Raw genomic sequence first — 26,894 nt, 5'->3', positions numbered from 1 at the left:
AAGTTTCCTCTTTGCTGTCTCCTAGACTACTTGTTCTGGGCAAAGACAGCTACCATGCCATAAGCCCAGGCAAGCAGCCTTGTGAAGAGGTCCACATAGCGAGGAACTAAGGCCAAGTGCATAGGCCATCATGGAAGGAAGTTCTCCAGCTCCAGTCAAGCCTCCAGGGGACTGCAGTCCTGACCAACAACTTGACTGAAACCTCGGGAAAGACCCTGAGCCTGAGGCATACAACTAAGCTGTTCCTAGAGGTCTGACCCGCCAAAGCTCTGTGGGATAGTAAACGTTCGTGGCACCATGTGGAACCCAGCTCTGTCCTTCCACCCACTGGTGCCAGAGGAAGACGAGGAAGGTTGTGACAGTAAGAGAGGGCACGCTCCTCTACCTCACCTTCCACCTTTTTCCCTCCCTGCCTGGTATTCCTTTCCTTTGTATTCTGTTACCATCCCCACCTCAAGAATCGACCTCTTGGGAAAACTGGAATGAAATAGCACTAATCTCTCTCTTCTTTTTTTTTTTTTTTTAATGTTTATTTATTTCTGAGAAAGAGAGAGAGACAGAGCATGAGCGAGGGAGGGGCTGAGACAGACGGAGACACAGAATCAGAAGCAGGCTCCAGGCTCTGAGCTATCAGCACAGAGCCTGATGCGGGGCTGGAACTCACAAACCGAGATATCATGAACCGAGCTGAAGTCAGACACTCAGCCGACTGAATCACCCAGATGCTCTGAAATAGCACTAATCTTGACAAATTTCTCTTAGGAGATAAAGTGAAGGGAGGCTGACCTGAACTCCTGCACCAAGGGGGCCTCTTGGTGAGAAGTTTTAATCCCTGAGATTCAATCCTCCTTCCCTGACAGGGCCAAGGCCAACCATCACAAATGTGAATGAAAAGGAGGCCAGCCCCCTCCCCAGCCCTGGCCACCCACATTGATGGAGTTCATCTGGAGGGGTACTGGGGTACTCAATTACCCCAGACCACTTGGCTCCTCACATCTTCCCAGCACTAATTGGGAGACCTCTGGAATGCATTTCACAAACTGGATTGTCCTGACCTCTCTCTGTTGTTCCCATTCCTCAAACCTGAGGAAACAGAGAAGGAAACTCAATCTCCTCCTGCCGGCCATGATTAAGTCTCAGCAAAGGGAAATCAATCTTGCCTGAACTGCCCTTCCCCACAGTCGCCCTCCTAAAGATGAGCACAGACAGAGGATTTGGGGACTGAGAGTCCACTCCAAGGTAGCTATCCCACACATTCTCCTTACATTCCTTGTGGCCTGCTCGGAAGTAGAAAGGTCTCAGGCAGCTTTCTCAGTCCCCATTTATTTAGCTTCTAAGCTTCAAATCAGGCCTTCTTCTGCAGGAAGAAATAACAATAATGTCTGGAATTTACATTGTCTTTTTCCCCCCAAGGAGTACACAGGATTTTATGCACATTTTCCCAGTAATCCAGTAAAGTCAGTTTCCAAAATGCCTTTTCATTCAGCCAAGAGAGGAACCAGTGCACAGAAAGGTGAGTGGCTCTTTGTCTCCCCAGGGCCCCAGGGGGAGATCTGGAGTGAGTGGCTCTGTTATCTCCGCAGTGCCCCAGGAAGAGATCTGGAATTCTACCTGCTTGGTCTTGGACCACTACTTAGAATCTGCTGGTGGTTTCTGGGACCAACTGAGACAGCTGAGGTGCCAGAGCAATTAGGCAGGGGGGAAACAAAGGCAGAAACAGCTCTCAGCTGGGAGAGGGCAGAGGAAATATGAAACTGGAAGAGCTAAATCTAAATTCTGACACTTGCGGAGGGCACCATCCTGGCCTCATGAGTAGTCAAAAGTCATTGTCTATTAGCTCATGGGTTGCCTCACTTCAGCTTAGCAGCGGCTATGATTGAGTGGCCGATGCCCATCTTGCTCTCTAGGATGTTGGCAGTTTGCAAAAATCGTCCTGGAGCAAGTCCCTCTACCTCTCTGAGCCTCAAGGAGGTTCCTCACTCGTAAAATGAAAAAATGATTTCCCCATCTCTAGGGTTCCAGAAGTTGACAAATATGAAATCTTTGGAGATGTAGCAATGGATACAGGATTATTAGAATAGGTGTTGGAAGACATAGATTCTAGTCTCAGTGTACTAGTTGGGTGTGTGCTGTGTGATGTTGGATGAATCATTTGACTTGTAAGACCTTTGGTTTCTTTGCCTACAAAATGAGGCAGTTAGTTGCTTATGCTCTCCCTAAGGTCCTTCTCAGTTTTCATCTCCTGTAAATTCAATGATTGTATATGGAAGGAGCTATAGTAGAAAGAGTCTTTTCCAGACACTGACTCCTTTCTTTGTTTCATTTCTTTACCTATCCATCCATTCACTTGTCATATATTTGTTGAGTGCCTATTAAGTGGCCAGATCCTTTGCTAGGCCCTGGAGTCTAACAATGAGAAAGATGGGCAAGGTTCAGTCCACGACTTAATTATAGTCAAGGAAGAGAGGCAGGGAGTTAAATAAATATCACAAAGTGTGTGCGAAGAGCTACAGGAGCGAGAGACCTTTGTACTTCAAGGAATATAAGTTAATAGGGTTGGACCATGAAGTCCAAGGTAGGAAATGGTGGCCATGGAAGCTGGAGAACAGACAGGAGGCAGATCTGCAGGGCCTGATATTCCAGCTGAAGAATGATGTTTTCTATCTAAAAGAATCTTAGAAGAAATCATTGAGTGATTTTAAGCACGGTTGTAATACAACTAGGTTTTTGTCTTGAGAAGATAATTTTGTGTCAAAAGACAAACAAACAAACAAACCCACTATTGTGCAGCAGGGACTAGATAAATGAAGATATAGGAAATGAGCTCAGAGGCCAGTACAGTGACCCAGGCGGGAGATGACTTGAACTTGGACCAGGATGGAGGTGAAGAGACATGGAAGCATCTGAGAAGTGTTTAGAAGCTAGAATCAAAACATCAGAAAAAGCAGTTAGATGTGGAGATGGTGGGGCTTGGAAGACAATGATCATAAGAAAGATGCTCTGGAGGTTGGGGCATTGAGAGTAAGACGCCAGGTGACCCACAGCTTGGTCTTATGACTCACCAAATGCTAAAACTAAACAAACTAAGCTTTCCCCACACAAGTGCTCTCCCTGGGGCCCTTTCAGGCAAGAGGTAACCCCCTGGAACTGGCCTGGCCTGTGCTGACCTACCACCCTCTCTCCAGCAGCTCTGTCATGGCCCTATAGTTCTGTAGGAATGACAAACAGACCATAGTCCTGAAATCGACAGAAAGCCTCTCTCTCAATCTAGGGTACTAGAAATCCAACTGCAAAACCCCAAACATGGGGAAAAAGGAATACAGAGTGGTGAGTGGCTGTGATTTTAATTTTTGCGTGTGAAAAATCAAGATAAAACAGGAAATATCCCTGTACTTTTTGGCACCTTGGCTTGATTTACCATGGGCTGTGATATATATACCATGATAAAATTCTACAATGAGAATCATCAAAACATTCTTAGTTACTACATACATCTTTTTTAGTTGATAAAAAATAAACACCACAATCTTAGGTCTTTACAAGGATCTCTTCTCTCTCTCTCTCTCTCTCTCTCTCTTTCTCTCTCTGTCTCTTTATGTGTCAGGGTCTACCATTCACATACTGAGTCTTACGCAAGCGTCATGCAATATTAAAATGTTTATGCAACCCTTTCTGTGCTTGAAGCAGCAGCAAATGTTCCTGGTGTGCAAGGAATGAGGAGAATAATGTTCTCATGCTCTCTCAAGAGAAAGTCTGACACCAGCCTGTCTTGCCCTCCATGATTAATCAGAGCAATAAATCAGATCTTGTTCTCCCCAGTTATCTGCCACCTCCTTGGGACCACCAAGCATTGACTGAGCACTGAAGGGAGGGTATCACCTGGTTTCTTTGCTGTAAGGAACAGAGAATTGGACTGGCACTCACAAGGCTTTTATCTAAGCTCACGACTGCAATTCTATAGGCACATGTTATGCGGGTATTAGATGTCAAACTTTAAACCCATTTAAGGGAGTTTGTTAATAGTGTGACATTTCAAAAGGTTTGCTCTCAGCTGCTGTACTCTTATAGGAGATTGATTTCCAAATATATGAACTGAAATCCAAGTTTTGGAGACTCACAGTAAAATCAGTCTCAATCCAGTATTTTTCAACCAATGATCATAAGATATTTGATGGCAAAAACATTGCTAGAAGGAAAAGAGAGGCTTAGAAATATCAAGTAATGGTCTCAGAACAGCAGCCACTTCAGAAGCAGCTCTGGATGCATAATTTTGGCCAAGCCCAGGAAAATGAGAATACCAGAGTTGGAAGGGAAGGCCTCCAAGGTCATTTTATATGTTAGGAGTCAAGGTCCAAAGAGGCTAAAGAATTTGTTCAAAATCCCTAATTTGTGTTTCACTGTCTAATGCAAAACCCCACTGACCTTCTAAGAAGAAGAGGCAATCCAAACATTTCTAAAAAGAAACACACTTGCTCCCTGTGGTTTGCTATAATGATGTGATGTTCACTAACGTACAGGTCTTCTCTGCTTACGAGCTTCTATCCAATGATGAGTTATTTGCAGAGTTTACATATTAGAGATGCTTTCTGGGTCGGTTTTTCTTCCCCCCTAGTACTTAGTCTAATCTGTTTAGTGAGCTCTGTTGACTGAGGGCAGGGTCAGGGACTTAACTGGCAGGCTCATATCCCATCTCAGGTGATTTAGTGTCCTCACTAAGAAACTAGTTCCACAGCTTTGGGGCGCCTGGGTGGCTCAGTCGGCTGAGCGTCTGACTTTGGCTCAGGTCATGATCTCGCAGTCTGTGAGTTCAAGCCCCAGGTTGGGCTCTGCACTGACAGCTCAGAGCCTGGAGCCTGCTTCCGATTCTATGTCTCCCTCTCTCTCTGCCCTTCCCTGGCTCATGCTCTGTCTCTGTCTCCGTCAAAAATAAATAAACGTTAAAAAAATAAAAAAATAATATTTTAAAAGAAACTAGTTCCACAGCTTGAAAAAAATTTCCACCACTGGCTTTTCAAAGTGTCCTGGGATGAAGGATAAAAATGGCTGAACTAACCCAGGTCTAATCTTAGAGCTGGCTGGAGATGAGCCTGTAGATTCTGGGATCCCTCCCAAAATCAAGGAGCTAGGTGGGAAGCAGTCCAGGTTGTTGTTTATAAGGGAAGAGAACAAGGACATCCCTTAGTCTCGGTCCTACTGCATGGAGCCTAAGATCATTACCAAGAAAGTTTGTACATTCTTTAGGCTTGTAACAGTTGTTTGAGGACAGTTGATTTAGATAGAATCAGATAACAGGTCTCCACTTATATGCGTGAGGTGGGTCCACTACTAAGATCATTTTTACCTACAAAGGGAAGTATATTATTCATTAAATCAATTTTCAGTGAATAATAAACCTATCCTAATACTACTGAGTTCTGGTGTTAGAAAAATCTCAGGGTACCAGTGCAAGACCAGTGCTTCTCTGAAGCCTGATGCCCCAAACTATGGATGTATGCATCTACATCTCAGCCTGGTATGATCCTGATCTGTGAAGCTCTCTCCTCCTATCGGACTTTGATCTCTCTTCTCAGTAGTTACAAATCTCAGCAAAAACACTGGGCTGATGGGAACACAGGAGCTTTCAGCCTTTTGGTGAAGAGTTGAGATTTCCATTAAGTTGATGCCATAATTTGCTGTCTCTCCCGACGTTTTGCTTTCCAATCTGGGCATCCTTCATCACTCCCTTGGCAAACTCAAGTGGCATGGAGCCGCTGGCTGCTGAGAAGTTTAACATGGACTTGGCTCCAACTTGCTGAAGACAGGGTGTTTGTGTAGCCTATCGCCCCTCTACTCAATGTGGAGTGGATGTTTTAGTGAGGTTCTTGGCTGTAAATAGCTTCAGGAAAACTTATTTTCAATCACTTTTTACAATTCTGTGAACAAATACATGTTTTGACCTTCACAAAGACACCAACAGCAAAGAGTTCTCTCTCCTTTCAACTAAGTTAACCATTACAGAGGAAAACAATTCCCAATCTTCAAAAGGTGGGGTTGTTGGTAATGTCACTTCCCAAGATGTGGGTATAGCCCAGTATGTCCCACTGACAGTCATCACCTCGCCAACCATAGGATGGAAGAAGACCACACCAGGGAAACAGATGTAGGGCTTTCAAAAGAGATGTCAGCTAAGAAGAGTCCCATTGGTACAGGTTTTGTGTCGCAGTCAAGGGCTCTTGTGACCCTGGTTATTCAAAGTGATCCAGTGACCAATAACCTCAACATTGCCTTGGAGCTTATTATAAATGCAGTGTCTCAGGCCTGACCCTGACCTCCTGAATCAAAATTTCATTTTATCAAGATCCCTGGGATTCCTGTATGTATATTAAATCTTGAGAAGCACGCTTTAGATCTTCCTTTCCCTATGCTGTTAGGTATGATTACTCCACTACAGGCTGAACTCCTAGTCCCTAATCAGCTCCTCTCATGTTTTTGCTGTTTGCACTGTGTCCCATGTTGACCCAGTCCCAATACTGTTGACCCAAGTCAGTTTATATTTTTGTTTTCTCATCCTACCCTTACTCTAATTGGCAACTTTCATGGCATCAAGTCACCCAAATGCAATGCCTTCCCAAGGTCCAACAACTAATAGTCAGCCTTAGTTTTTGATAAAAATCATTTAACCTATCTAGGCTATAGTTTCCCCAGATGCTAAATGGCCATATACATATGTGTCACTCTCTATGGGACACACATGCCAGAAGGACAAATGAGGTCATTCATAGTTAATAGTGCTCATTATTGTACAGCAAGTGCAAGGCATTATTTGTGAGCATCTGTCTGGGTTAATGGCCGCTATCTCCTGAATAGGTTAACCATTTTCATTGCATGCTTAATTTGGAGACTGTTAGAAAAATTGGGGTTTCACAGTGTTCTGTAACTTAGTGGGGTCTTATCACTGAAAGATTTCAGTGTACATCACAAGCTTTATGAAAAACCTCTAGCAACAGGAAAGGAATCTTAAGTAAGGGTGAATTTTCACTGCAAGTGAGGTCCCCTATGTGCATTGTCATCTCTATGACAATGAACAAGCAAGGGACAGTACTGTGGGATATCTTAACACCCCAGATATTCAAAAGCCAATTCCATAGGACTCCTCACTAGTGATAGGAAGGGAGAGGGTGGAGGACCCAGAAAGCAGAATATCTGACAAATTCAAGTAGGAATTTCAGAAATCTGGGAGTGGGGACTATTGTAAGTCCCTGGGAGGAGGTCTCACAAGCAGGGGTATGTCCAAAAGGCAGACAGAGCCAAAATGTGTCAGAACCGGGAAACTAAGGTGAAGTAAAGAGTAAGAGGTGGATCTCTCAAAGGGGTAATCCAAAGAACAACAAAAAAGAAACTCAAAATAGGTGGTCTCTGGAGGGATGCAATGTGTAGAATGCACATTAGAGTGAAAGCATGTGCACACTAGTGTCTACACAAATGCCCTGGCTTTCCCAGTCATGCCTCATTGCACTACATATGTGGGTGTTTTGCCCAGAGATCTTCAAGTTTCTGAACTCAGCTTCTTTCAGCCAGCAAGAAAGTTAAAACCCTTGCTTCTTGAGCACATTGGGCCAGCCATCGACCATTGTGTCTGCTTCCTAATATTCACCTGTCTACTCATTTATCCACCCAGACTACACATATTTATGGAGCACCTACTATGCAGCAGGCTCTGAGTAAGGCAGTGCCTACCTTCATGGATCTCAAAGACTAGTGAACATAGATTAAGTAAGCACAGAAATGAATGCAAAATTGTCGCTCCACTATGAGACCATGTAAGGGAAGTTAGGAGGTCAGGAGAAGCTTCTTCCCTCAGGAAGTGGCAGTCAAGGTGAACTCTGAAGAATGTGTACAATTTGACTTGGCAAAGAAGGGTAGGAAAAGTGTATTCAGTAGAGGCTGAAAGAGGGCCAAAGGAAGAGAACAAGAAGGAGGGACAAGAGAAGACCAAGGTGGGTGAGGTGGAAAGTCCAGGAAGCACTTCAGGCAGGGAGGTGGAGTCACACTGCACAGGACAGAGGTCTGTTAGAGGACAGGGCCTCCTGGACAGCCCCAGAGTCTGAACTCTTAAAAGTCTTCATGCCTAGAAGGTCAGTGAGCACAAGGCCCCTATTCTCTCCTCTGTCAGAATCTCTGAAGTGTATCTGATGAAAAGGCAATTTTGCCCTGTACCCCTGAATCCCTATAGGAATGGTATGTCCCTGAATCTGGAAGAAACTGGACAAAACAGGAAATCTAGCTGCCTTCACATTGTTATCAGGTCAGTCTTTGGACAAAGTGGCCTCCCATGCTCTGCAGTCTGAATTTTCACTAGTTGAGTTGAAGAAATGAGTCACTTATTTTCCATATTCTGATCTCTCTAAAAGAGACTAGAGTTAAACAGAATGAAGGATGATTCGGTACACAGAATAATCGTTGCCTTTTACAGAGCACTACGTGCCAGGCACTGTACATGTGCTTAACATGCATTGTTTGATTTAATCTTCACAGCACTGCTACATAGTGAAGGCATTTTAACCAAGGAAACAGACTCAAAGATGTAGAATTTACATAAGGTAACACTGTTAGTAAGTGATGGATTCAGGACTCTGTCCCAGGTCTATTGGATTCTAACCTCACCTATAGACAAGGAGCACACAGCTTCTCCTTTCCTGAAAAATTACAAACACAACTCACAACCTCCAGCTCTAGACAGTTTTGGTGCCATTGTCCTTGGAAGCCTAGTCACATGGTTTCTGGACACCCCTTACAGATTTTCTCATTAGCAATATTAATTATACTCTGCAGCCCAACCCAGATCTCATTTTCTGAAGCCGAGGAACATGGTTTAATCATATAAAGTCAACAGAATACAGTTGGGCATATAAAATGGAGGCAGGTATACAAAAGCACTTTGTAAACTGCAGGGGGCCATACTAATGCCTGATAGATTTTTTAAATTATCCTAAGATATACATCAGGAATGTGAGACTCAAAAATGCCAGTGAAATCAGATAATGTGTCTAACAAGGTCACACATCTGTAGGGTCAAAATCACTCCACTTCTCAGCCAATGCTGTTTGGTGACCATGGGAGAAGAGCACTTCTTTCTGACTGGGAGCTCCAACCACATGGTATGTTTTTTGTCTACACGACACCCACCCAATTAGTAAAAAAGTGAAAAATCCAGCTTAGTCAGGTCTTGTGGGCCCAACACAATGCTAAATAGCCCATCTCATCAATTACCTCAACTGATTTGACAGGTTATTTTCGTAAATGGTTGACAGAGCTGGAGGCAGAAAATTCTAGGGGAAGGATCAACTCCAAACAACTAGGGCAATGCTAACATGCAGAAACTAGACAGAGTGGGAAGGCACAGTAAAAGTTTCCCAAAACTAAGAATGAAGTTGGTTTAGTCATCAACTATAATACTAATATAACAGACATTCTATCAAGTTAAAAATCCAGAGGAAGAACTGAGATTGCAATGAGGAATACTTTGTCCAGAAATTCAACAAATAAAAGAGGAGAGTGTGGGGAGAAGAGATGAGGAAAAAAAAGGGGAGGGGAGATAAAGAGGAATATGATTCTATTTTCTCAAAGTATCAAGTGGTCCCAAGCCGCTTTACTGCACTTAATTCAGAAATCTTTCCACATCACTCACAACAAAACACACAAACATCAGAGTTTCCTGATCTGCCTTCACTGGTAATTGCAGCATTAACTGCAGTAAAAGCAGCATGCACATTCACTTCAGCCAAGTGATTAAGTGGCTATCCTTCTGAGTTGGTTAAGAGGAAGCCACATTTAAAAACCTCCCTTTTAGAAATACAAATCAAAACCACACTGAGATATCACCTCATGCCAGTCAGAGAGGCTAAAATGAACAAATCAGGACACTATAGATGCTGAAGAGGATGTGGAGAAACGGGAACCCTCTTGCACTGGTGGTGGGAATGCAAACTGGTGCAACCTCTCTGGAAAACAGTGTGGAGGTTCCTCAAAAAATTAAAAATAGATCGACCCTATGACCCAGCAATAACATTGCTAGGAATTTAGCCAAGGGATACAAGAGTGCTGATGCATAGGAGCACTTGTACCCCAATGTTTACAGCAGCACTTTCAACAAGAGCCAAATTGTGGAAAGAGCCTAAATGTCCATCAACTGATGAATGGATAAAGAAATTGTGGTTTATATACACAATGGAATACTACGTGGCAATGAGAAAGAATGAAATATGGCCTTTTGTAGCAATGTGGATGGAACTGGAGAGTGTTATGCTAAGTGAAATAAGTCATACAGAGAAAGACAGGTACCATATGTTTTCACTCTTATGTGGATCCTGAGAAACTTAACAGAAACCCATGGGGGAGGGGAAGGGAAAAAAAAAAAAAGAGGTTAGAGTGGAAGAGAGCCAAAGCATAAGAGACTCTTGAAAACTGAAAATAAACTGAGGGTTGAGGGGGGGTGGGAGAGAGGGGAAAGTGGGTGATGGGCATTGAGGAGGGGACCTGTTGGGATGAGCACTGGGTGTTGTATGGAAACCAATTTGACAATAAATTTCATATTAAAAAAAATAAAAATAAAAATAAAGAGTTAAAACGTAAAAAAAAAAAATTGTGGCAGGCAAAATTCCATTTTCTCCACCTTTCAAAAAAGGCAGCACAACTCACTCAGCTCTCTTAGTAAAGACAATCTCCCCATTAGACAAGTTCCCCCAAAGTCTTGTGATCTGAGCCAAATAAAGAGGCAGCCATCACTCAGGCTGGGCTGACGATGGGGTAAATCAAGTAGTGACAAGAAAACAAGCAATTTCGACCCATGTCTTTTTGTAGAACAAATGGTCTGAGTACCCTGATGGCAGCCAACAAATAAGCAATAACAAGAATTGAAGGCAAATTTTGAAGCTCTCGTTTTACTCTAAGTTCATTCAGAGGCTGAGAAAATAGGGGAAAAAATACTAGTAGGAGATTTGCATGAAAATTCAGTGGCTATACTATGGAGTGTTTATTTGCAGTCAAGGCATACTGACATGAGTAAGAAAATGTCTTTCCATATGAAACTTCTCAACCACCAGAATTTCTACCTTCAAAAAATATTACAGTGCATTTATTCCATGCCATTTTTGTGAGCTAAGAATTATGAGTCTTCCTGTTGTACAGAACTAAAAATGAAGGCATAAAGCTTTTTTTTCCCTCTCTTATAACCACAGTAGTGGGCCATGCTGTTGCTTCACCCTAGAACCCCTTACTGCCTCCTACTCATTTTGTGTGCACCAGCCTTCTCTCCCTAACCATGGTAGTATATGTTTATAAGAAAGCCCAACTCTCTTGCCTTGAGTTGAAACAATACCAAGGCAAAACTTAAATTCCAGAATTCCTCTGCAAAATCAGGCTGCAGCATACCATCTGATGAGGGTCAGGGAATGGGTGAAACAGGTGAAGGGGATTAAAAGTAAACTTATCTTGATGAACACTGCGTTATATATGGAACTGTTGAATCACTATATTGCATACCTGAAATTAATATGACTCTCTATGTTAAGGACACTGGAATTTTAAAAAAAAAAAAGTCACTTGCATACTAATTTTCATCTCAGGGTCTGTTTCTGGGTAACCAACCTAAGACAAAAAAAAGTTTTATTACAATTCTATCATTCAGGATAGGCTACATCACACCATGAAAACACAGAATATTCAAAATCAATGGCTTAAAAAATAAAGGACTACTTCTCATTCATGCTATTTGTCCACTGAGAGTTAAAAAGTAGCCACTCTCTGTTCACCTTAGTCACTCAAAAACTCAGACTGACAGAGCCATTATCTTAAACAATGCCAGTTATCATCACAAAATGGAAAAAAGAGACTGAAATTCTCAGCCAGCAATAAGTGTTCAGTTGGAATTAACACATATCACTTCTGTTAAAACTCATTGTCTTCAACCAGTTTTATAGTCCCACCTAACTAAAGCAGGCAGGGAAAAACTTCACTAACAACTACTACAGTAAATCAGAGATTATAATGTTGAGATCTGTTGCTTCTCTATGATACATGATTTAGCGTCAATGCATATCAATCTCTCCCCACAATCTGCTTACAGACATTTTTTTTTTTTACATGAGACTATGCTGTTGGTTAGAGAAATTAAGAACTTAAAACTTGCTATTCTTCCAGCTTTACCACAGGGTTAGTAATATCGTGGTCCTAAATAATCTATGGTCAATGTCTCGTTTTCTCCATATGCAAAATGAGCTCACAGAACTACTTTATGTGGCCTTTCACTTTAGTCAAGATGGAATAACTAGTACAGGGTTTATGTCCTAATGAAAATATTTATACAATCAGAAAAATACATATGAAATCCCTGTTTTTGACATTAGACAGCAAGGGGAAAAAGACCGATTCTTGAGAAAAAGGAAACATGATATGAACCATGCAATTGACTCAGTTTTCCAACTGGAGGCACTTGATGGACTGTAGCACAATAAGATGGATCATAAACATGGTCTTGCTGAACCCAGGAGGCAAATATTGGGGCTCAGAGATACTGAGGTGGCTGAAATTCATGGGATATGGTACCAGACATAAGAGAGTGGTGTAAAGAAGAAGATCCACAAATCTGCACAGATGTCCCCTGAGTCTTTGGTTGAACACTATACTGTATACGTGGAGGGCATGACTTCACAGGGCTAGGAAAATAACATATACTAAAGAAAGATAAATTATCAGAGGATAATTGTTCCTTTTTCTAGTAGAGATTGTATCCCAATCTACTGGAGATACTGGGAGACATTAGAGTTCTCAGCAACCACAGTGGAAAATCCTAATTAATTCAGTAGAGACACCAGAAATTCCATGCCTTAAGAGTAGGCCTAAACTAGCCCTAGGTTAAAGGCTGCCCTAGGTCATCCCTAAGGAAGTTTAAAAATAAGCCTCAGTAGGATTAAACTGACTCACAAGTAAATAAATTGCCTGCCAGATAAAATTCAACTATTAAGGAAGACAACAAAATCTAAGCAGTCAACACTGTAGCATCAATAATGTCCTGCATACAATAAAAAATCACTAGATAGGCAAAAAAAAAAAAAAAGTAATCCATTACCACAAGAAAGTTCATTTAGTAGAAACTAGAAATGCTAGAGAAGAATGAATTAGCAGTTAGTGACTTGAGGAGAGATATTATAAATATGTTCAAAGACTTAAAAGAAAATATGAACTTAATGAAGAAACAAAGAAGGAATCATGGTAGAGTAATGGTAAATAAAAAAGAATCAAATGGCAATTCTAGAATAAAGAAATACAGTATCTGAAATGAAAACTTCACAGCATGGGATTAACAACAGAAAACACTACAGAAGAAAATATCAGTGAACTTGAAAACCAGGAAATAGGAACTCTCCAAACTAAAAAGGAATAGAGAATCAGACAGAAAAGAATGACAAGAAAAAAAGAACAGAGCCTCAGTGCTTTATGGCATTATCTATAAAGCTCCAAACTGAAAATAACCTAAATATTCATCAATAGGAGAATGTATGAACACTTTGTAATTTAATTACACAATACTATTCATCAAAAAAAAAAACCCTGATACACAACATGTATGAATATCACAGATATTATGGTAAATAAAAGAAGACAAACACAAAAGAACACATGCTGTATCATTCAGTTTACATGAAATTCTAGCAAAATGAATCTATGTTGAAAGAAATAACAGTGGTGCTTTCTTTAAGGGGTGGATTACTGACAAGGGGCATAACGGGTCTTTCTGTGATGATGAAAATGTACATCCTGATAGGGATGGAGGTATGCAAGTACATTCAGTTGTCAAAACTTCCAGCTGCACACTAAAGATACATGCATCTCATGGTATACATATATATGTATTTCTCAATAAAAGACTTTAAAAAGTAAAAATAAAATCAACTTCTATGTATAAGTGGTCAATAATATGCTTTTATTTTGTAGGTACATGCTGGTATCACCTTTACCACCCCAAATGACTTCCTGTGTGCCTGAAGATGCCTAAAATTCTAATTCACTTACCTTGAAGCCCTATGCCTGTTCATAAAGCAAAAGGTCCTTAAATGGGGTAACACTGTAAACCATTTATACCTTTATAAATTAGTGTATCAGCTCCTTTTCTAAGAATGTGTTTTTGGGGGATGACTGGGTCAATACCACAGGAGGTAGTTTTATTCTGTTTTAATTTATCCTTAATAAACATATATTACATATGTATTAAGAAAAATAAATGAAGTTTTTTTAAGTACATGGAGGTCTTGGATGAGTGCACAGGGTCAAAGACCCTAGTAAGATGGAAAACTGGCAGAGGGAAAAGTAGCCGAGAATTCCAGAAGACAAGTTTCAGCACCTTCAAGATTCTACATAAGTGTATTCCAATTCAGACCAACAGAGAATTAGGATAATTGAGGCAATTTCCTACACAGAAAGACATGGCAAGTTATCTTTATGGAAATTTCAAAATCAGAATGAATGCATTAAGTAGATCACGGCATGAGCTTCTTATTATGACAAAATAAACATCTTGTTATTCTCACCCCATGCCATACTCTCTCCTGCTTCCCTCTTTTCCTTATATCCCTCCCTCTGTGTCTCTCTGGCATGACCTTTTCCTTATATCTACCAATGGAAAATCCTCCCATTCTTTAAGTGGCTTATGGATCATTCCTGACAAAGCCTTGCTGAGTGTTCCCTCCTCTGAACTTCCATGATGCTCAGTATGTCTTGTGAAATCTAGCATGGGTTGGTATTGTGGCTCTCTATAATAATGATGATGATACCAATAATAACCACCATGTATAGTTGCTTTACAACGTGTTACTCACTGTGCTTTATACACATCAGCTCATTTAATCACTATAGCCACTCTTTAAGGTAGACAGCAAGCACTAACCCAATTTACAGGAGATGAGACCAAGGTTTAGACAAGCTAAATAGCTGGCTCAAGGGTAAAGATGCAGGATTAGACCCAAGTCTGTCTGACTTCAAAGCTTTTGTTCTTAACCACTGTACTACCTCCTTGACATCTGTGTCTCATTTGTCCTAAAACAAAAATTGATCTCTATCTCCATCTCAGTGTACTTACTATATGACAGGCAGAGTGTTCTCTGTTCATTGAAGGAAGGAATCATATTCTGTACATCTTTGTATTGCCTCCTGCATCAACATGGTGTCTGGAAAATAGATATATCTCAACATATGCTTGAAGGGATGAATAGATATACAACCCCCTCACAAGACCCTGCTTCTTTCCCCAATTCCAAAATTTGTATTCTTACAACCTCAAGAAGCTGAAATGAATACATAAATGAATACAAAAAAAATATTAATTCCTACTTCAAACACTGTCTCAATGTCAGCTACTAATCACCTGGTTTTGCTCAGTCTCTTGAATTCCCTTCCAGTTCTAAGTTCTGCAAATCTAGTTCCTATTCCTCTGCACCTCAGAAATACTTCTTTCCTAATTTATTTTCTGTTGAAAGGAGATTACAAAGATTATAAACTACTATAATGAAGTTTATATGAGATCTTAAATTCAGGACAGAAAGAACTCAAGGCATTCACACATTCTATGTCACTAAATTTCAACCATGTTATGTTAGTGCATCTAATAGCTGGACACTTGTATGACACATTGCAGTAGCCAAAGTACTTTCATTGCATTATCTTATCTGACTTTTGCACTTTGGAGTAGGCAAGGAAACTTGGGTGACCTCAGTTTTACAGATGAAGAAACTGAGACTCAAGAAGTGAAGGGATTGGCTACTAAATAAAATCAAGATCTCAATCTAAGTCTTTTGGCTGCAGTTAGTGTTACCTTTCACTCACATCATAGTGTCTCTAGCTCACTGGTCATTCACGACTGCACTCCCTATTCTAACTATCACTCCAAGTGTATAATAGAATCATTTTATTAGTCCTGTGTTGGAGGGCAGGATCAGCCCTCTTTCAGTTGAGCAAGCCATGTTTTGTCAGACTGTTCCTGAATATGATTCCTATAAGTTGTAGTAATAGAAGGTTAAACCTTAAAAGGTCTTAGAAAGCCTAACTCTCACTATGTCAGAATCACATTTTTTTTTAAGCAGGGCCAACTGAGACCTAGAGAAATTAAGTGATTTTTTCCCCCAAGATAACAGTGCACAGAATCAAGGCTTTAACATATCCAGAATACTGTATATAAACTAATCTGAGAGTCCTCCAATGCAGCAACTTCTATTGCATTCACGACAGTTGCTCCTGTGTTTCTGCCCTTACCATCTGAAACCAGTTCTATCCCTTTGCGTGTTAGGTAACCATAATAACCAGTGCCATTATAGTTGAACCTCTCCCTGGCATTGGCCACCCAATTTTGCTCAGTGTTCTTGGGAGCCCTCTATTGGCCTTCTAAGTAATAGCAGGAAGCCTCTGCTGGGGGCTGTGCTTGGTGAGTCCTAGGAGCTAGAGAAACGACCGACCGGCAGAGTCAGTACAGCCCAGCCAGTGCTGCGCATTTCAGTGCCATCTGACACACAAAATGGAGTGAAGAAATCTGTGTTTGCCAAATTGAAACAGGCAAACATAGCAGTGAAGTGAACTTCCATTTTTCCAGCTCCCAAAAATATCCATCAAAAATAATTTCTCCAAAAACAAAACTCTACTCTGAATCAAGTGCTTCTCCAGCCTTTCTTCATGAAAACTTCAGCTTCGTCCTCATCCCAAGTTCATCCATCTCCTCCCCACTCTTACCTCAGCCATGGTGCACACAGAGATAACACGCAGGGTGCACATACCTCCTAAAAACTAACTTCCCCCTCCCTTCCTCCCTGCACCCTTCTCTTTCTCCCTCCATCCTTCTTACTCTCCCTCCTTCTTTACCTCGTTCACTCCTTCCTCCCTCCCTCCTCTGTCTTTACCTCCTTCTCTCCCTCCTTCCTTTCTTTTCTCTTCTTATTCTAACGATTTTTATCAGAAACTAACAGAGTGACTGAATTGGAACCTATCTTAAGGAATTTATAATCTGATAAGGAAAACATGACAGATATATTTACGACTTAAGAAAGAAAAAATATTAAGGACCCTAGGAGAAGTTGTAGCTAGATAGACCTTCGTGGTTACAGTGGGTTACCTCAGGTAACAAGAGATTTATTGGAAGGCTACCTAAGCACAGGAACTCAAGAAGAGCCTCATCATCAAACCTCAGAACAAGCAAGAACTGCTTGGGTGAATCTGGACCCAGGACTGTTTCAGAAACTCACCATCATTCGAGTGCTCCACCGGGGCACACAGCTACATCCTGTGTGTCTGGGTTTTTATGTTGCTGTTGTTGTTGTTATTGTTGTTGTTGTTGTTATTTTAATCACTTAACAATGGACTTTCTCACCACACAGTTACTCAACTCTTTGATGAAGAGCCTCATGCTTCTGGATTAAGGGGTAATAAGGACTCTGGACACACCCAGTGGCAATAAGGCAGAAGGTGATGACCACCATCTTCCAGGCCTCCATCACATGGACCAAACAATGCCTGGGACCGGACCATGTGGGGAGGGAAGAGGTAAGGAGGTATTAAGTAGGCAGGGCTCATTTCCAACAGAGCAGCTTTGCCAGGTGCTATATTTGACTGTGTAATCTCAACAACAAAAACAGTATGCTTTGAGCACCTGGAGCTATGTATACATCTTTTTCACACCTAGTTCCATCCAAACTCTTCTCTTGCAAGTGGGGAGATAACTGCATCTAGGGAACAATGGGCTCAAAGGACATAGATATTTGAGTGGCAGGATGCTGAGGCAAAAGGGAAATTTTAGCAAATGCTCCATTAATAAGGGCAGAGAAAATGGGAAAGGAGAAGGCCTTGGCTTTTCATCTCTTATGAGGCCAGGCTCCTGATTTCTCCTCCCTACTGTGAAGCCATCAAGACACACCTTGACTAAGTGGCAAGGGCAGGGTGAGTAGGTAAGGGTGGTTGAGTGAGAAAGATATTAGGGCTTGAGATTTGAGTAATAGTGATAATATGAGCCTGTGCTGATGGAGAGGAAGGGGGGAAAGGGGCTCATCAGCTAGAAGGGGTCTTAGTGCCCCACACCATGCAGAGTTGGTCTCAACTATAAATTGGAATTATTGGTAGTGAAGTTTTACCTTACTTTGTACCGACTCCCACCTACTAGGTACACACACACACACACACACACACACACACACACACACACACACAGAATTTCCTTCAGTACACACACACCACCCATCCTAAAGGAGGCCCCTCACAAGCTATGGATATAGACCCTTTCAGAAGACTGGGATTCATAGGGCTACTGTCTAAAACCCAAGAGTGTTTTCATTATCAGGTCAGTCACAGCAGCCAAGTCTGGGCACTTATGAATGCATGTCTACTCACTTCCTCTCTCCAGGCCCTCCCTTGTCCTGCTAGCAAAGTGAAAATAAAACAAGTGGATCAGAGCCAACAAAGGCATAGTTGACACTCAATGATTTGAGTCGCTGGAGGGGATCATCAGCGTGAACAATCTGTGCACAAGAGTGAATCATTCACCCTGAGATCCCGGAGCTGAAGCTACTAATCCCTCGGGCCCACATAAACCCTACATTTTTCTTTAGCAGTAATTCCCAAAGGGTATTCATTGGTATCTTAATTCTAAGTGATATTAATAGGAATCCTGAAAGTAAATAAGATTCTATGGTCAAGTGAACTTGAGATTCTTTGGATTACAAAAGGTAAAACAAGTAACTTTGCTGCAAGACCCACCCCGGATCTTTCTGGTAGTTTTTAACCTTGAAGAAGGAAGTCCAGTTTACAAATTCCCCAAACCTCTTAAAGATTTCCCCAGAGGCTTTGGTTGAGGAATGTCTCTCAACATCCATGCTTCAAGGAATATTTGGAGAAATGTGCCTCTCCAAAGTGCTCTTAAAGGGCCTCTGTGCCCTCATTCATGCACAATATACAGCCCTCATTTCCCATTCAAGGTTCATATTAAATCCTTCCTCATGAAGGAAGCTTTCTTCAGTGGTCAAGTCTACATTTTGGCTCATGATTATAAGAAGTTTAATTTAGGACTTGGGAACTTAATGTGCTATGTTTTGCAGGCTCTCCAGAGTCTGGGCCTGACCTCACTCTAAATGGTCCTCTCCTAGGCCAGTCACCCTGGCCTCCATCTGTTTCCTGTCACATTCATTCTTGCACCCATGTACATGCCTGCTTCTCTCCCCCCACAGTCAGTTCATGCTGGTGGCTCTTTCTCATCAGCCACTGGAACTCCAAATCGCCTATGGTTCCATTGTTATGTTTTATTTTCTTCACAATATTTATCACTAAGTAAAATTGCCTTATTCATTTATTTATATGCTCATTTATCATTTGTCTTCCCCTCTAGAATATAAGCTTCACAAGAACAATAACTTTTCTCTCGTATTCATCCATCACCCAGAACGTGGCCCATAGTAGGGATGTAAGTATTTGTTAAATGAATGAATGCTTTTAAAGATTTGTTGCTAATAGCTTTTGTCTCATAACAAGTATCACAATCCCCTTGAAGGCAGAGACCACTGTCAGTGCAGTTCAGCAGAAAGGGTGCCGGGTAAGCAGGAGGAAGCCTGGGGTCATTAAGAATCCTTCCTTAGGGAAGGCTCTTGACCTCTGTGTGCTTCATTTCCTCCTTCAGCACAGCAGCTCAACCGATTCACCATTGCATACCCACCTCCAACTCAGGCACACAAAAGGTAACCGAATGATGAAAAAACATTTGCCACATCCGCGGGATATTCAGTGAGTGCCCAATAAATTCCTATTGAAATAATAAAACAGCAAGCCATTGGGTTCTTTTGTTTATATAAGTGGGGGGGGGATATAATCCTTTGTCAAAAAGAAATAGGAACATAAGTATTAGTAAAGGTTACTGGCACACATGTTGGGTGTTCAAAGATCGACATTGCTCCTTAAACTTTCTCAGTTTCTACAGCCTGTTCAGTATATCCCGGTGAAGGTCTTCCTTTCTCCATCCATAGTCTTCTAAGTGGGTCCAGGACTCACCGCCTCTTCCTGGCATTGAAGGCCATTTAACACTATAAGAGAGGGAGGGAGGCTATGTTCCTCTGGAGGCCATCTAAGGTCAGGCACCCTCCTTACTGGGTAATGGTTAGGACGAACTACTACTTCTGCTGCTGGTGGTAGCAGTAGTCGTAAGAGGAAGAGGAGGAAGAGGAGGAAGAGGAAGAGTGACGGTAATCATTGACACCACTTATTGAGAGTTTATTGCGTGCCAGAAACTACGTGACACTTTTTACATATATCATTTAATCCTCAAGAGATAGGTTCTATTATTACTTCCATTTTATAGATGAAAAAACCAAGCTCAGAACAGTCATGTACTTTGGGATTTATAAACAGAAAGGCTAGCTGCTTGCTGAGCTGTAGAATCTGTAAATAGACGTGAAAGGAATAGGAGAGACAGCTCTGCCGCACTCGCCAACTCCCCTGTGAGGAGACAGGGGAAGAGAGGCTGGGTGGCCCCACCGTCCACAGCACAGGGAGGCATCTCCCTGCAGGCTGCATGTGCTTTAGGAATCACCCGAGAAGCTCTGGTTCCAGGGGCTCCTTCCCCCCTCTGTAGGACCTAAGCATTCCCCTGTCCCTGGACAGGTAACATGTCCCCTTCCTGAGGCAAACACAGTGAGCTACTCACCACACAGTGGAAAAAAATATTGGGGAAGCTGGAGGAAGGAGCGTCTGGTGGGATGTAAATGTTGACCCGGAACCCCTGGATGTGCTCCTATCCCCCTACAGCTAAAACTCTTCCAGCAGCCCAAGTTGTTGAACAAATACTCCAGGAGCCCTGAGGTGCTAGGAAACCAACAGGGGATTTTAATTAAAAGCAACTTGCTGATCAGGTACATACTTAATGTTATAATTACCCAGTGATGACAGCACCATGAAGTACAGGCGAGCAGGAAGTACTGACCAAGCAATTTCGAAAGGTTGGTCTAATGCTCTTCATTTTTCACTAAAGCCTAAATTGAGTTTGTGCTTTCAGGGAATAATGAAAAAGACAGAAAGGTGAACATGACAATTCAGTTCCAAGGACCTGAAACTTAAAAAAAAAAAAAAAAAAGAAGAAGAAGAAGAAGAAAAAAAGAAAGAAAATTTTCCTCGGAAGCCAAATGATGGCATTCATTCGCTCATTTATCAAACTTTATAGGATAGTTGTTCTGTGCTAGCCGCTGTGCTCAGGGGTGGAAACTTGGAGGTGAGAGGGTGGAAGGGGGAGGAGGAGGAGGAGGAGAAAAGGAGGGAGGAGGAAGAGAGCAGAGGGAGGGGAAGGGTGAAGAAAAGTGGAGAAGAGGAAAGTCTTGCCTTTGATGAGCTCATTGTCTAGTGGGGGAGACAGACTCTTGGCTCTAAAACTACAGGCTCAGCTCAGGAGCCAACTGGACATAAATCTCTCCACAAGTGGCAGGGATTTTCAAGTCTCCACGAAGTGTCCTCTTGGCGGCTGGCAAGGCTGGGTATGCAGCTGCCAGGGTTCCTGGGGGATTGGGGGCAGCGGGCCTTGAGTGTGCCCTAGTCCTCCCAGGAAGGGGCAGGAGGAGGGCTTTTCTTCCCAGCCAATTTACCAGTACAGTGGGACTTCAATTCTCAAATCAGCACAGGAGGAAAAACTCGCACAGAGTCAAAACTATGTTTAAAAGTCCCTTCAATTGCCTATAAAGTGCAGCAAACGTGCTTCGCCTAACCACCTGGTTCAGAAAGACTTTTTCAAGTTTGAGAACCACTGAGCTAGACTTAAGGGGAGGAAGGAAAGGAACATCTCCACTGTCTTCAAGGTAATTATCAAATTGCTGGTGGTGAGAGGGGGAGGAGTAGAGAATTCTAAAGTGTTTCTGCTGGGCCACAGAGCTTTCTGCATTGTGTTTTAATACCTTGCCTCTAAAACCTTAATAAACGTTAATGGATTTGTGTGTTGTCTAGAGGGTTCCCTAGGATGGGGAATGCAGGTGTGTAGGAAGGGAGAGACCCAGGCAGGTCTCAGTTCTGAGTTCCCTGGGGCTGGATCCTGCAATCAGGTGCAGGACAAAGTGGGGGCAGCCTCACCCTGAGGGTCTAGGTGAAGGCCTAAAGCAAGGTCATGCCTTGGGGGCAGTGGGCAACAGCCAACTTAGGAGAGTAGGTAGGGAGGCAAGCTGAGCTCACATGACATGCAGAAGTCAGGGCCATGGAGATTCGGCAGCCAGAGAGCCAAACAGTGGACATGCCGCAGAGACCCTGCAGTGGGAAATACTGACTCGGGCAGCATTTGTGGATAGACGTACCACAACATCCTCTCAGTGTTTGCATTCTGAATCCAACCAGGATTTGCCCCTTCTCTCCCCATATTCCCCACCCCCTTGCAGCCTCCTCAGGGTGGCCTCCCAGCATCTACCCCCTGCTGGTGCCTCACCTCACAGCACCTACCTGCTCTTCTCCATCTCTGTAAGCCTCACCCCTCTTTAAGGTCCCACTCAACCCCACCTCCCCCTGAGAATCTGGGCCTCCTCCAGGAGGGAATGGCTCCCTGTAGTTCCTTCCTCCCACAGGCTTACTGCTGGCTGTGCTCACTTGACACCAGCCATTAGGTGGGGGAGAACAAGGACGCGAGCTGACTGGCTGACTCTGAATGTTACCTGTGACTGAGTATGGGCTGTGCCTCAGCTTTCCTGTCTGCAGATGGGGATTAGAAAAGTAACTATCCCATGGAGCTATGTAAGAATTAAAGAAGATGACAGGTGTAAAGGCCCCAGAAGGTGCCCTGCAAGGGGCAAAGTGCTTGACAAACATTTTTCAAAAGATCCTCATGAGAAGGATTTCATAGCTCGCTGTATTCTCGGGGCCCCCGTGGCATATCATAGATTCACAGCGACTTGTGTGCTTTGTTTTATTAGACGCTCATTCATTCAAGAAACATTTACCAAGCGCCTACACCAAGCCATTTATAAAAATGAACAAGATACATTTCCAGCCCTCCACAGGCTCCTGGGAGCAAACCCCTGGCCCAGCGGTGCAGGTACCTGGCCGGGAGCACCTCTCAGCTGGTGGCAGCAGGTCCCCTCACCTGGGTTCCCTGAAGAAGAGGGAGAAGGGCAGGAGGCTGGGGTGGGGAGGTAGTTTTCTCCAACCATCCATTTCTCACTGTGCACTTTTTATTTCGTATTATTTTCTATTTATTTCCTGCAAAATGCACACACAGCAGAGCGTTCAGTTTTAGAGGACATGAATTTAGTGACAATAAGGGAAATCTGAGCAAACTGAAGAGGAAGACCCAGATCAATGTCTAAAATGCAACCAAAAAATAGCCCCAAACTGGAAATTCCCTAAATGCCCATTAACGGTGGAATGGATAAGGATATGGTCACGTATTCACGCATCCTTTGGCTTGGAGAAGAAATCAGCAGCAGCTACAGGCAACAACACAGATAGATCTCACAAACGTGATGTTGAGAAGTCAGAAACAGAGAGGCCATAAGGTCCAACAAGAAGCAAAGCAGTCAGAACAGGACTCTCCAGGGAAGGGCTGCAAGTGGAGGAGGAATGGTTGGGAGGGAGAAGGGGGCTTCGGGGCGCTGAAATGTTGCATTTGCTGATCACCCAACTCACATGTAGGGTCGACGAAGGAGTGTGCACTTGGGGAACTTCTGTATGCTATTAACTTAAGATCTGTGAACTTTCTGCTATGATTAGCATATTTTAATACAATGATTTAAAACAAGGGCAAAGTGGGGCGCCTGGGTGGCTCAGTCGGTTAAGCGGCCGACTTCGGCTCAGGTCATGATTTCGCGGTCTGTGAGTTCGAGCCCTGCGTCGGGCTCTGTGCTGACAGCTCAGAGCCTGGAGCCTGTTTCAGATTCTGTGTCTCCCTCTCTCTGACCCTCCCCCATTCATGCTCTGTCTCTCTCTGTCTCAAAAATAAATAAACGTTTAAAAAAAAAAAAAACAAGCACAAAGAAATCAACTCTGAGGGATGCCCAAGGAGAGCCTGTGGAGACGAAATTCTCAGTGGTGACTGCACAAAATGGCCCTCGTTTCCCTTGTTTGATGCCTCCCAGCAGCACCCTAGCCAAGGACTCCAAGGATGGCTTTGTTTGGGGTAAGGATCATCTGACGGCCTTTGCGGCCAGCTCAAGGGGCCTCCTCTCCTTAGGCCTAGCTGCACAATCTGGTCCCAGACACCCCTCCCACTGTATGTCCCAGGACTTCCCAATGTGTTCTGCAAACTGTCAAGCCTTTCCAGGAGACAGAGAAATCCCTTGCTCATCTCTGCCTGGTACGCTTTCCTCCACCAAGCCAAACTTGGGCCCTGCCTCCTCCAGGAAGCCTGACCTGACTACCCCAGCACTTGACCCAGTTTGGGGAAGCCTGCCTTGGCCAGCTCAGGTGATTGGGATTTCAGGGGAAAGTGTCTGGAATCCTTCATGGCGAGCTGTGTGTGTACTTTCATCTCCTCTCCTCACCCAGGTACTCAATCCTCGTTGAGAGAAGGAGCTGCTTCTTCTCCATCCTTTTCTGTGCCTTGTACAGTGCCAAACACTCAATTAGCGGTGATCAGATATTCATAGACTGGCCCACTGATTATATAGTGCCTTTCCCTCAATTAGAGTGTAAGCTCTAATTAAGACAATTAACCGTCTTTATTGGATTGTAAGGAAATGTTTTAAAATTACAATAGCATGATATTGACCAGAAAAAGCCCTTCCCTGCTCCAAACCCTTTAACGGCTTCCCATTGACCTGAGCATAAAATGCAAAACCTTCCCCAGGATTTACAAGGCCCCTTCCACTGGGCCGCTTCAATCCATTCCCTCCTACACTTGCTTCCTACCACACTGGGCTCACTTCACTATCTCAAAAGGACTAAGTTCTCTCTTGTGCAAACCCTTCCTCTAGAATAGTAAGTATTCTTAATCCCACCCTCCCCTCTGCTTTGACTAAAACCTAATTATTTCTCCTTATTTCATTGAAGTCATTTTCCCAGAAAGGCCTTCCTGAATGCCTAGACCAGTGGTTCTCAATTTGGGGCATGAATCAAAATCTCGTAGAGGGCTTATCAAAATGCAAGCTCTCAGCCTTTCTGATTCTGTAGGTTTGGGGTGGGGCCTGGAAATGCACGTTTAACCAGTTCCCAGGCTGCTCAGTCTGTGGACCACATTTTGAGAACCACAGGTCAAAACCAAGCAACCCTTGTTAGTCTCCAAAGATATACCTTCTTACCCCCTTCCTGGGCACACTTGTCAGTCCTCAGTGTTTATCTTCCTCAGCAGACTAACTCCCCCGAGGGCAGGGGCGTGGCTGAACACATGAAAACAGGTGTCTCACACTTTTTGGCACTTTATTGTTGCCAAAGCACCTTCACACCTATTGTCTCCTTCAATCTTTAAAACAACTCTGGGAGAAAGGCAGAGCACCTGGAGATTGCTCCTATTCCTCAAATGGACCAGCTGAGATTCAGGGTGCTCAGGGCACTTGCAAAAAAGAAAAAGAAAAGAAAAGAAAAAGCCAGACAGGCAGTAAACAGAATGGGAGCTAGAGAACTTTTTCATAATATTGGTCTGCTCTGGCCACATCAGACTGTGGGGGAAGATAAAGAACAGAACAGAAACTGTTATCCATTTTTCTCTTCCACTGCCTTAGGTGTCTCCACAGGAATCAGAACTCCAGCCTGTTAGGCAGCATTGGTCCTATGACCTGTGGCACACAGTTTGATTCCTTGGAAGGCAATATGCTAAGGTAGCAAAGACAGCAATGGATCGATAATTCCATACAACATCTTACCTTTCCACGGGCATCACAGCCTTCCACCGGGGTGACAATCAGACAGGCAGAGGGGTATACAGCCCAGACGCTTGTGCACTTGCTCTGCGATGATGTCTATGTGACTCTCCCTGGCCCCTCCAGACTCCAAAACCAGGCCAGCTGCCTCACCCCCCATCACCCAGATTCCCCAAAAGGGGGCCACCCCAGGGAGGCCTTGGAGTATGACAACTGTTGCTGCTGCATTTTGAAATGCAAGAAGGTCTCACGACATGGGACAGACCTCTCAAATCTGGCTGTAGGAGTTGGATTTGGAGGAAGGCCTGCGCAGCAGAGAAGTCCAACAGTTCTGAAATCTCCCTCCACAAACCTTCCCCTTGCCCTAAGTCACTCAGTTAGACTCCTGACAACACAACCTAATGGGTGTGCTTGACAGCTGTAAGTGAAGAACATGGAGAAAACTGGTAAACTGCAAGTTGCTCTTATGATCATTTAGGAATATAATGACTTCCAAACTTATAGCTCCAATCCCAACTTCTCCACAGCCTGTTTGATCTCTCAGTTTGGATATTCTGCAGGCACCTTAAATCCAACATATCCCAGAGCTGAGCTCTTTGTTTCTCCCCACAAACCAGTGTCCCTGTCATAGTGAATGACACCTTGATCCTTCTTATCACACCAAAAATCCAGGCTTTGTCCTTAATTCTTCACCCTCTCTCTCCTGGATACCCAATCTCTCAGCGAATCTTGTTGGTTCTGATGTCACACGATCTTCCAGTGCCACCCATCTTGCTCCCCACACTTCGACCACACCAGTCCAGCTGCCATCATCTCCCCCTGGCTGTGCCCAGCAGCCTCTCGACCAGCCCCCCAGCTTCCACCTCCACCCTCCTCCAGGCCATCCTCTAGGCGGCCACCTGAGAAGTCTTCTTAACCTGTCAACTGGACCATGAGATCCTCCCACGTAAACCTCCTGAAAGGCTTTCCGGCACACATGGAAATGAAATCCACGCTCATTGCCATGCCCTGGGAGACCCAGCAGCACCAGACACTGCCCTGCTCCCCAACCTCTCTGAAACCTCTCCTTCCTCCTTCATTCAC

General features: G+C 43.4%; 1 protein-coding gene across 1 annotated transcript in view; it reads right to left on the bottom strand.

The window, feature by feature from the left end:
• The window catches only part of ALK (ALK receptor tyrosine kinase), a 674,721-nt gene that overhangs the window by 582,030 nt on the left and 65,797 nt on the right, over positions 1–26,894 (bottom strand). The gene's annotated exons all lie outside the window — the stretch shown is intronic.

This window comes from Lynx rufus, unplaced genomic scaffold (genome assembly GCF_022079265.1).
Source record: "Lynx rufus isolate CCGP_SWC_20201006 ecotype Redwood Valley unplaced genomic scaffold, mLynRuf1.p SCAF_8, whole genome shotgun sequence".
NCBI lineage: Eukaryota > Metazoa > Chordata > Mammalia > Carnivora > Felidae > Lynx > Lynx rufus.
The sequence above is the reverse complement of the archived record's forward strand: the minus strand, read 5'-3'. Positions and strand labels throughout refer to the sequence as shown.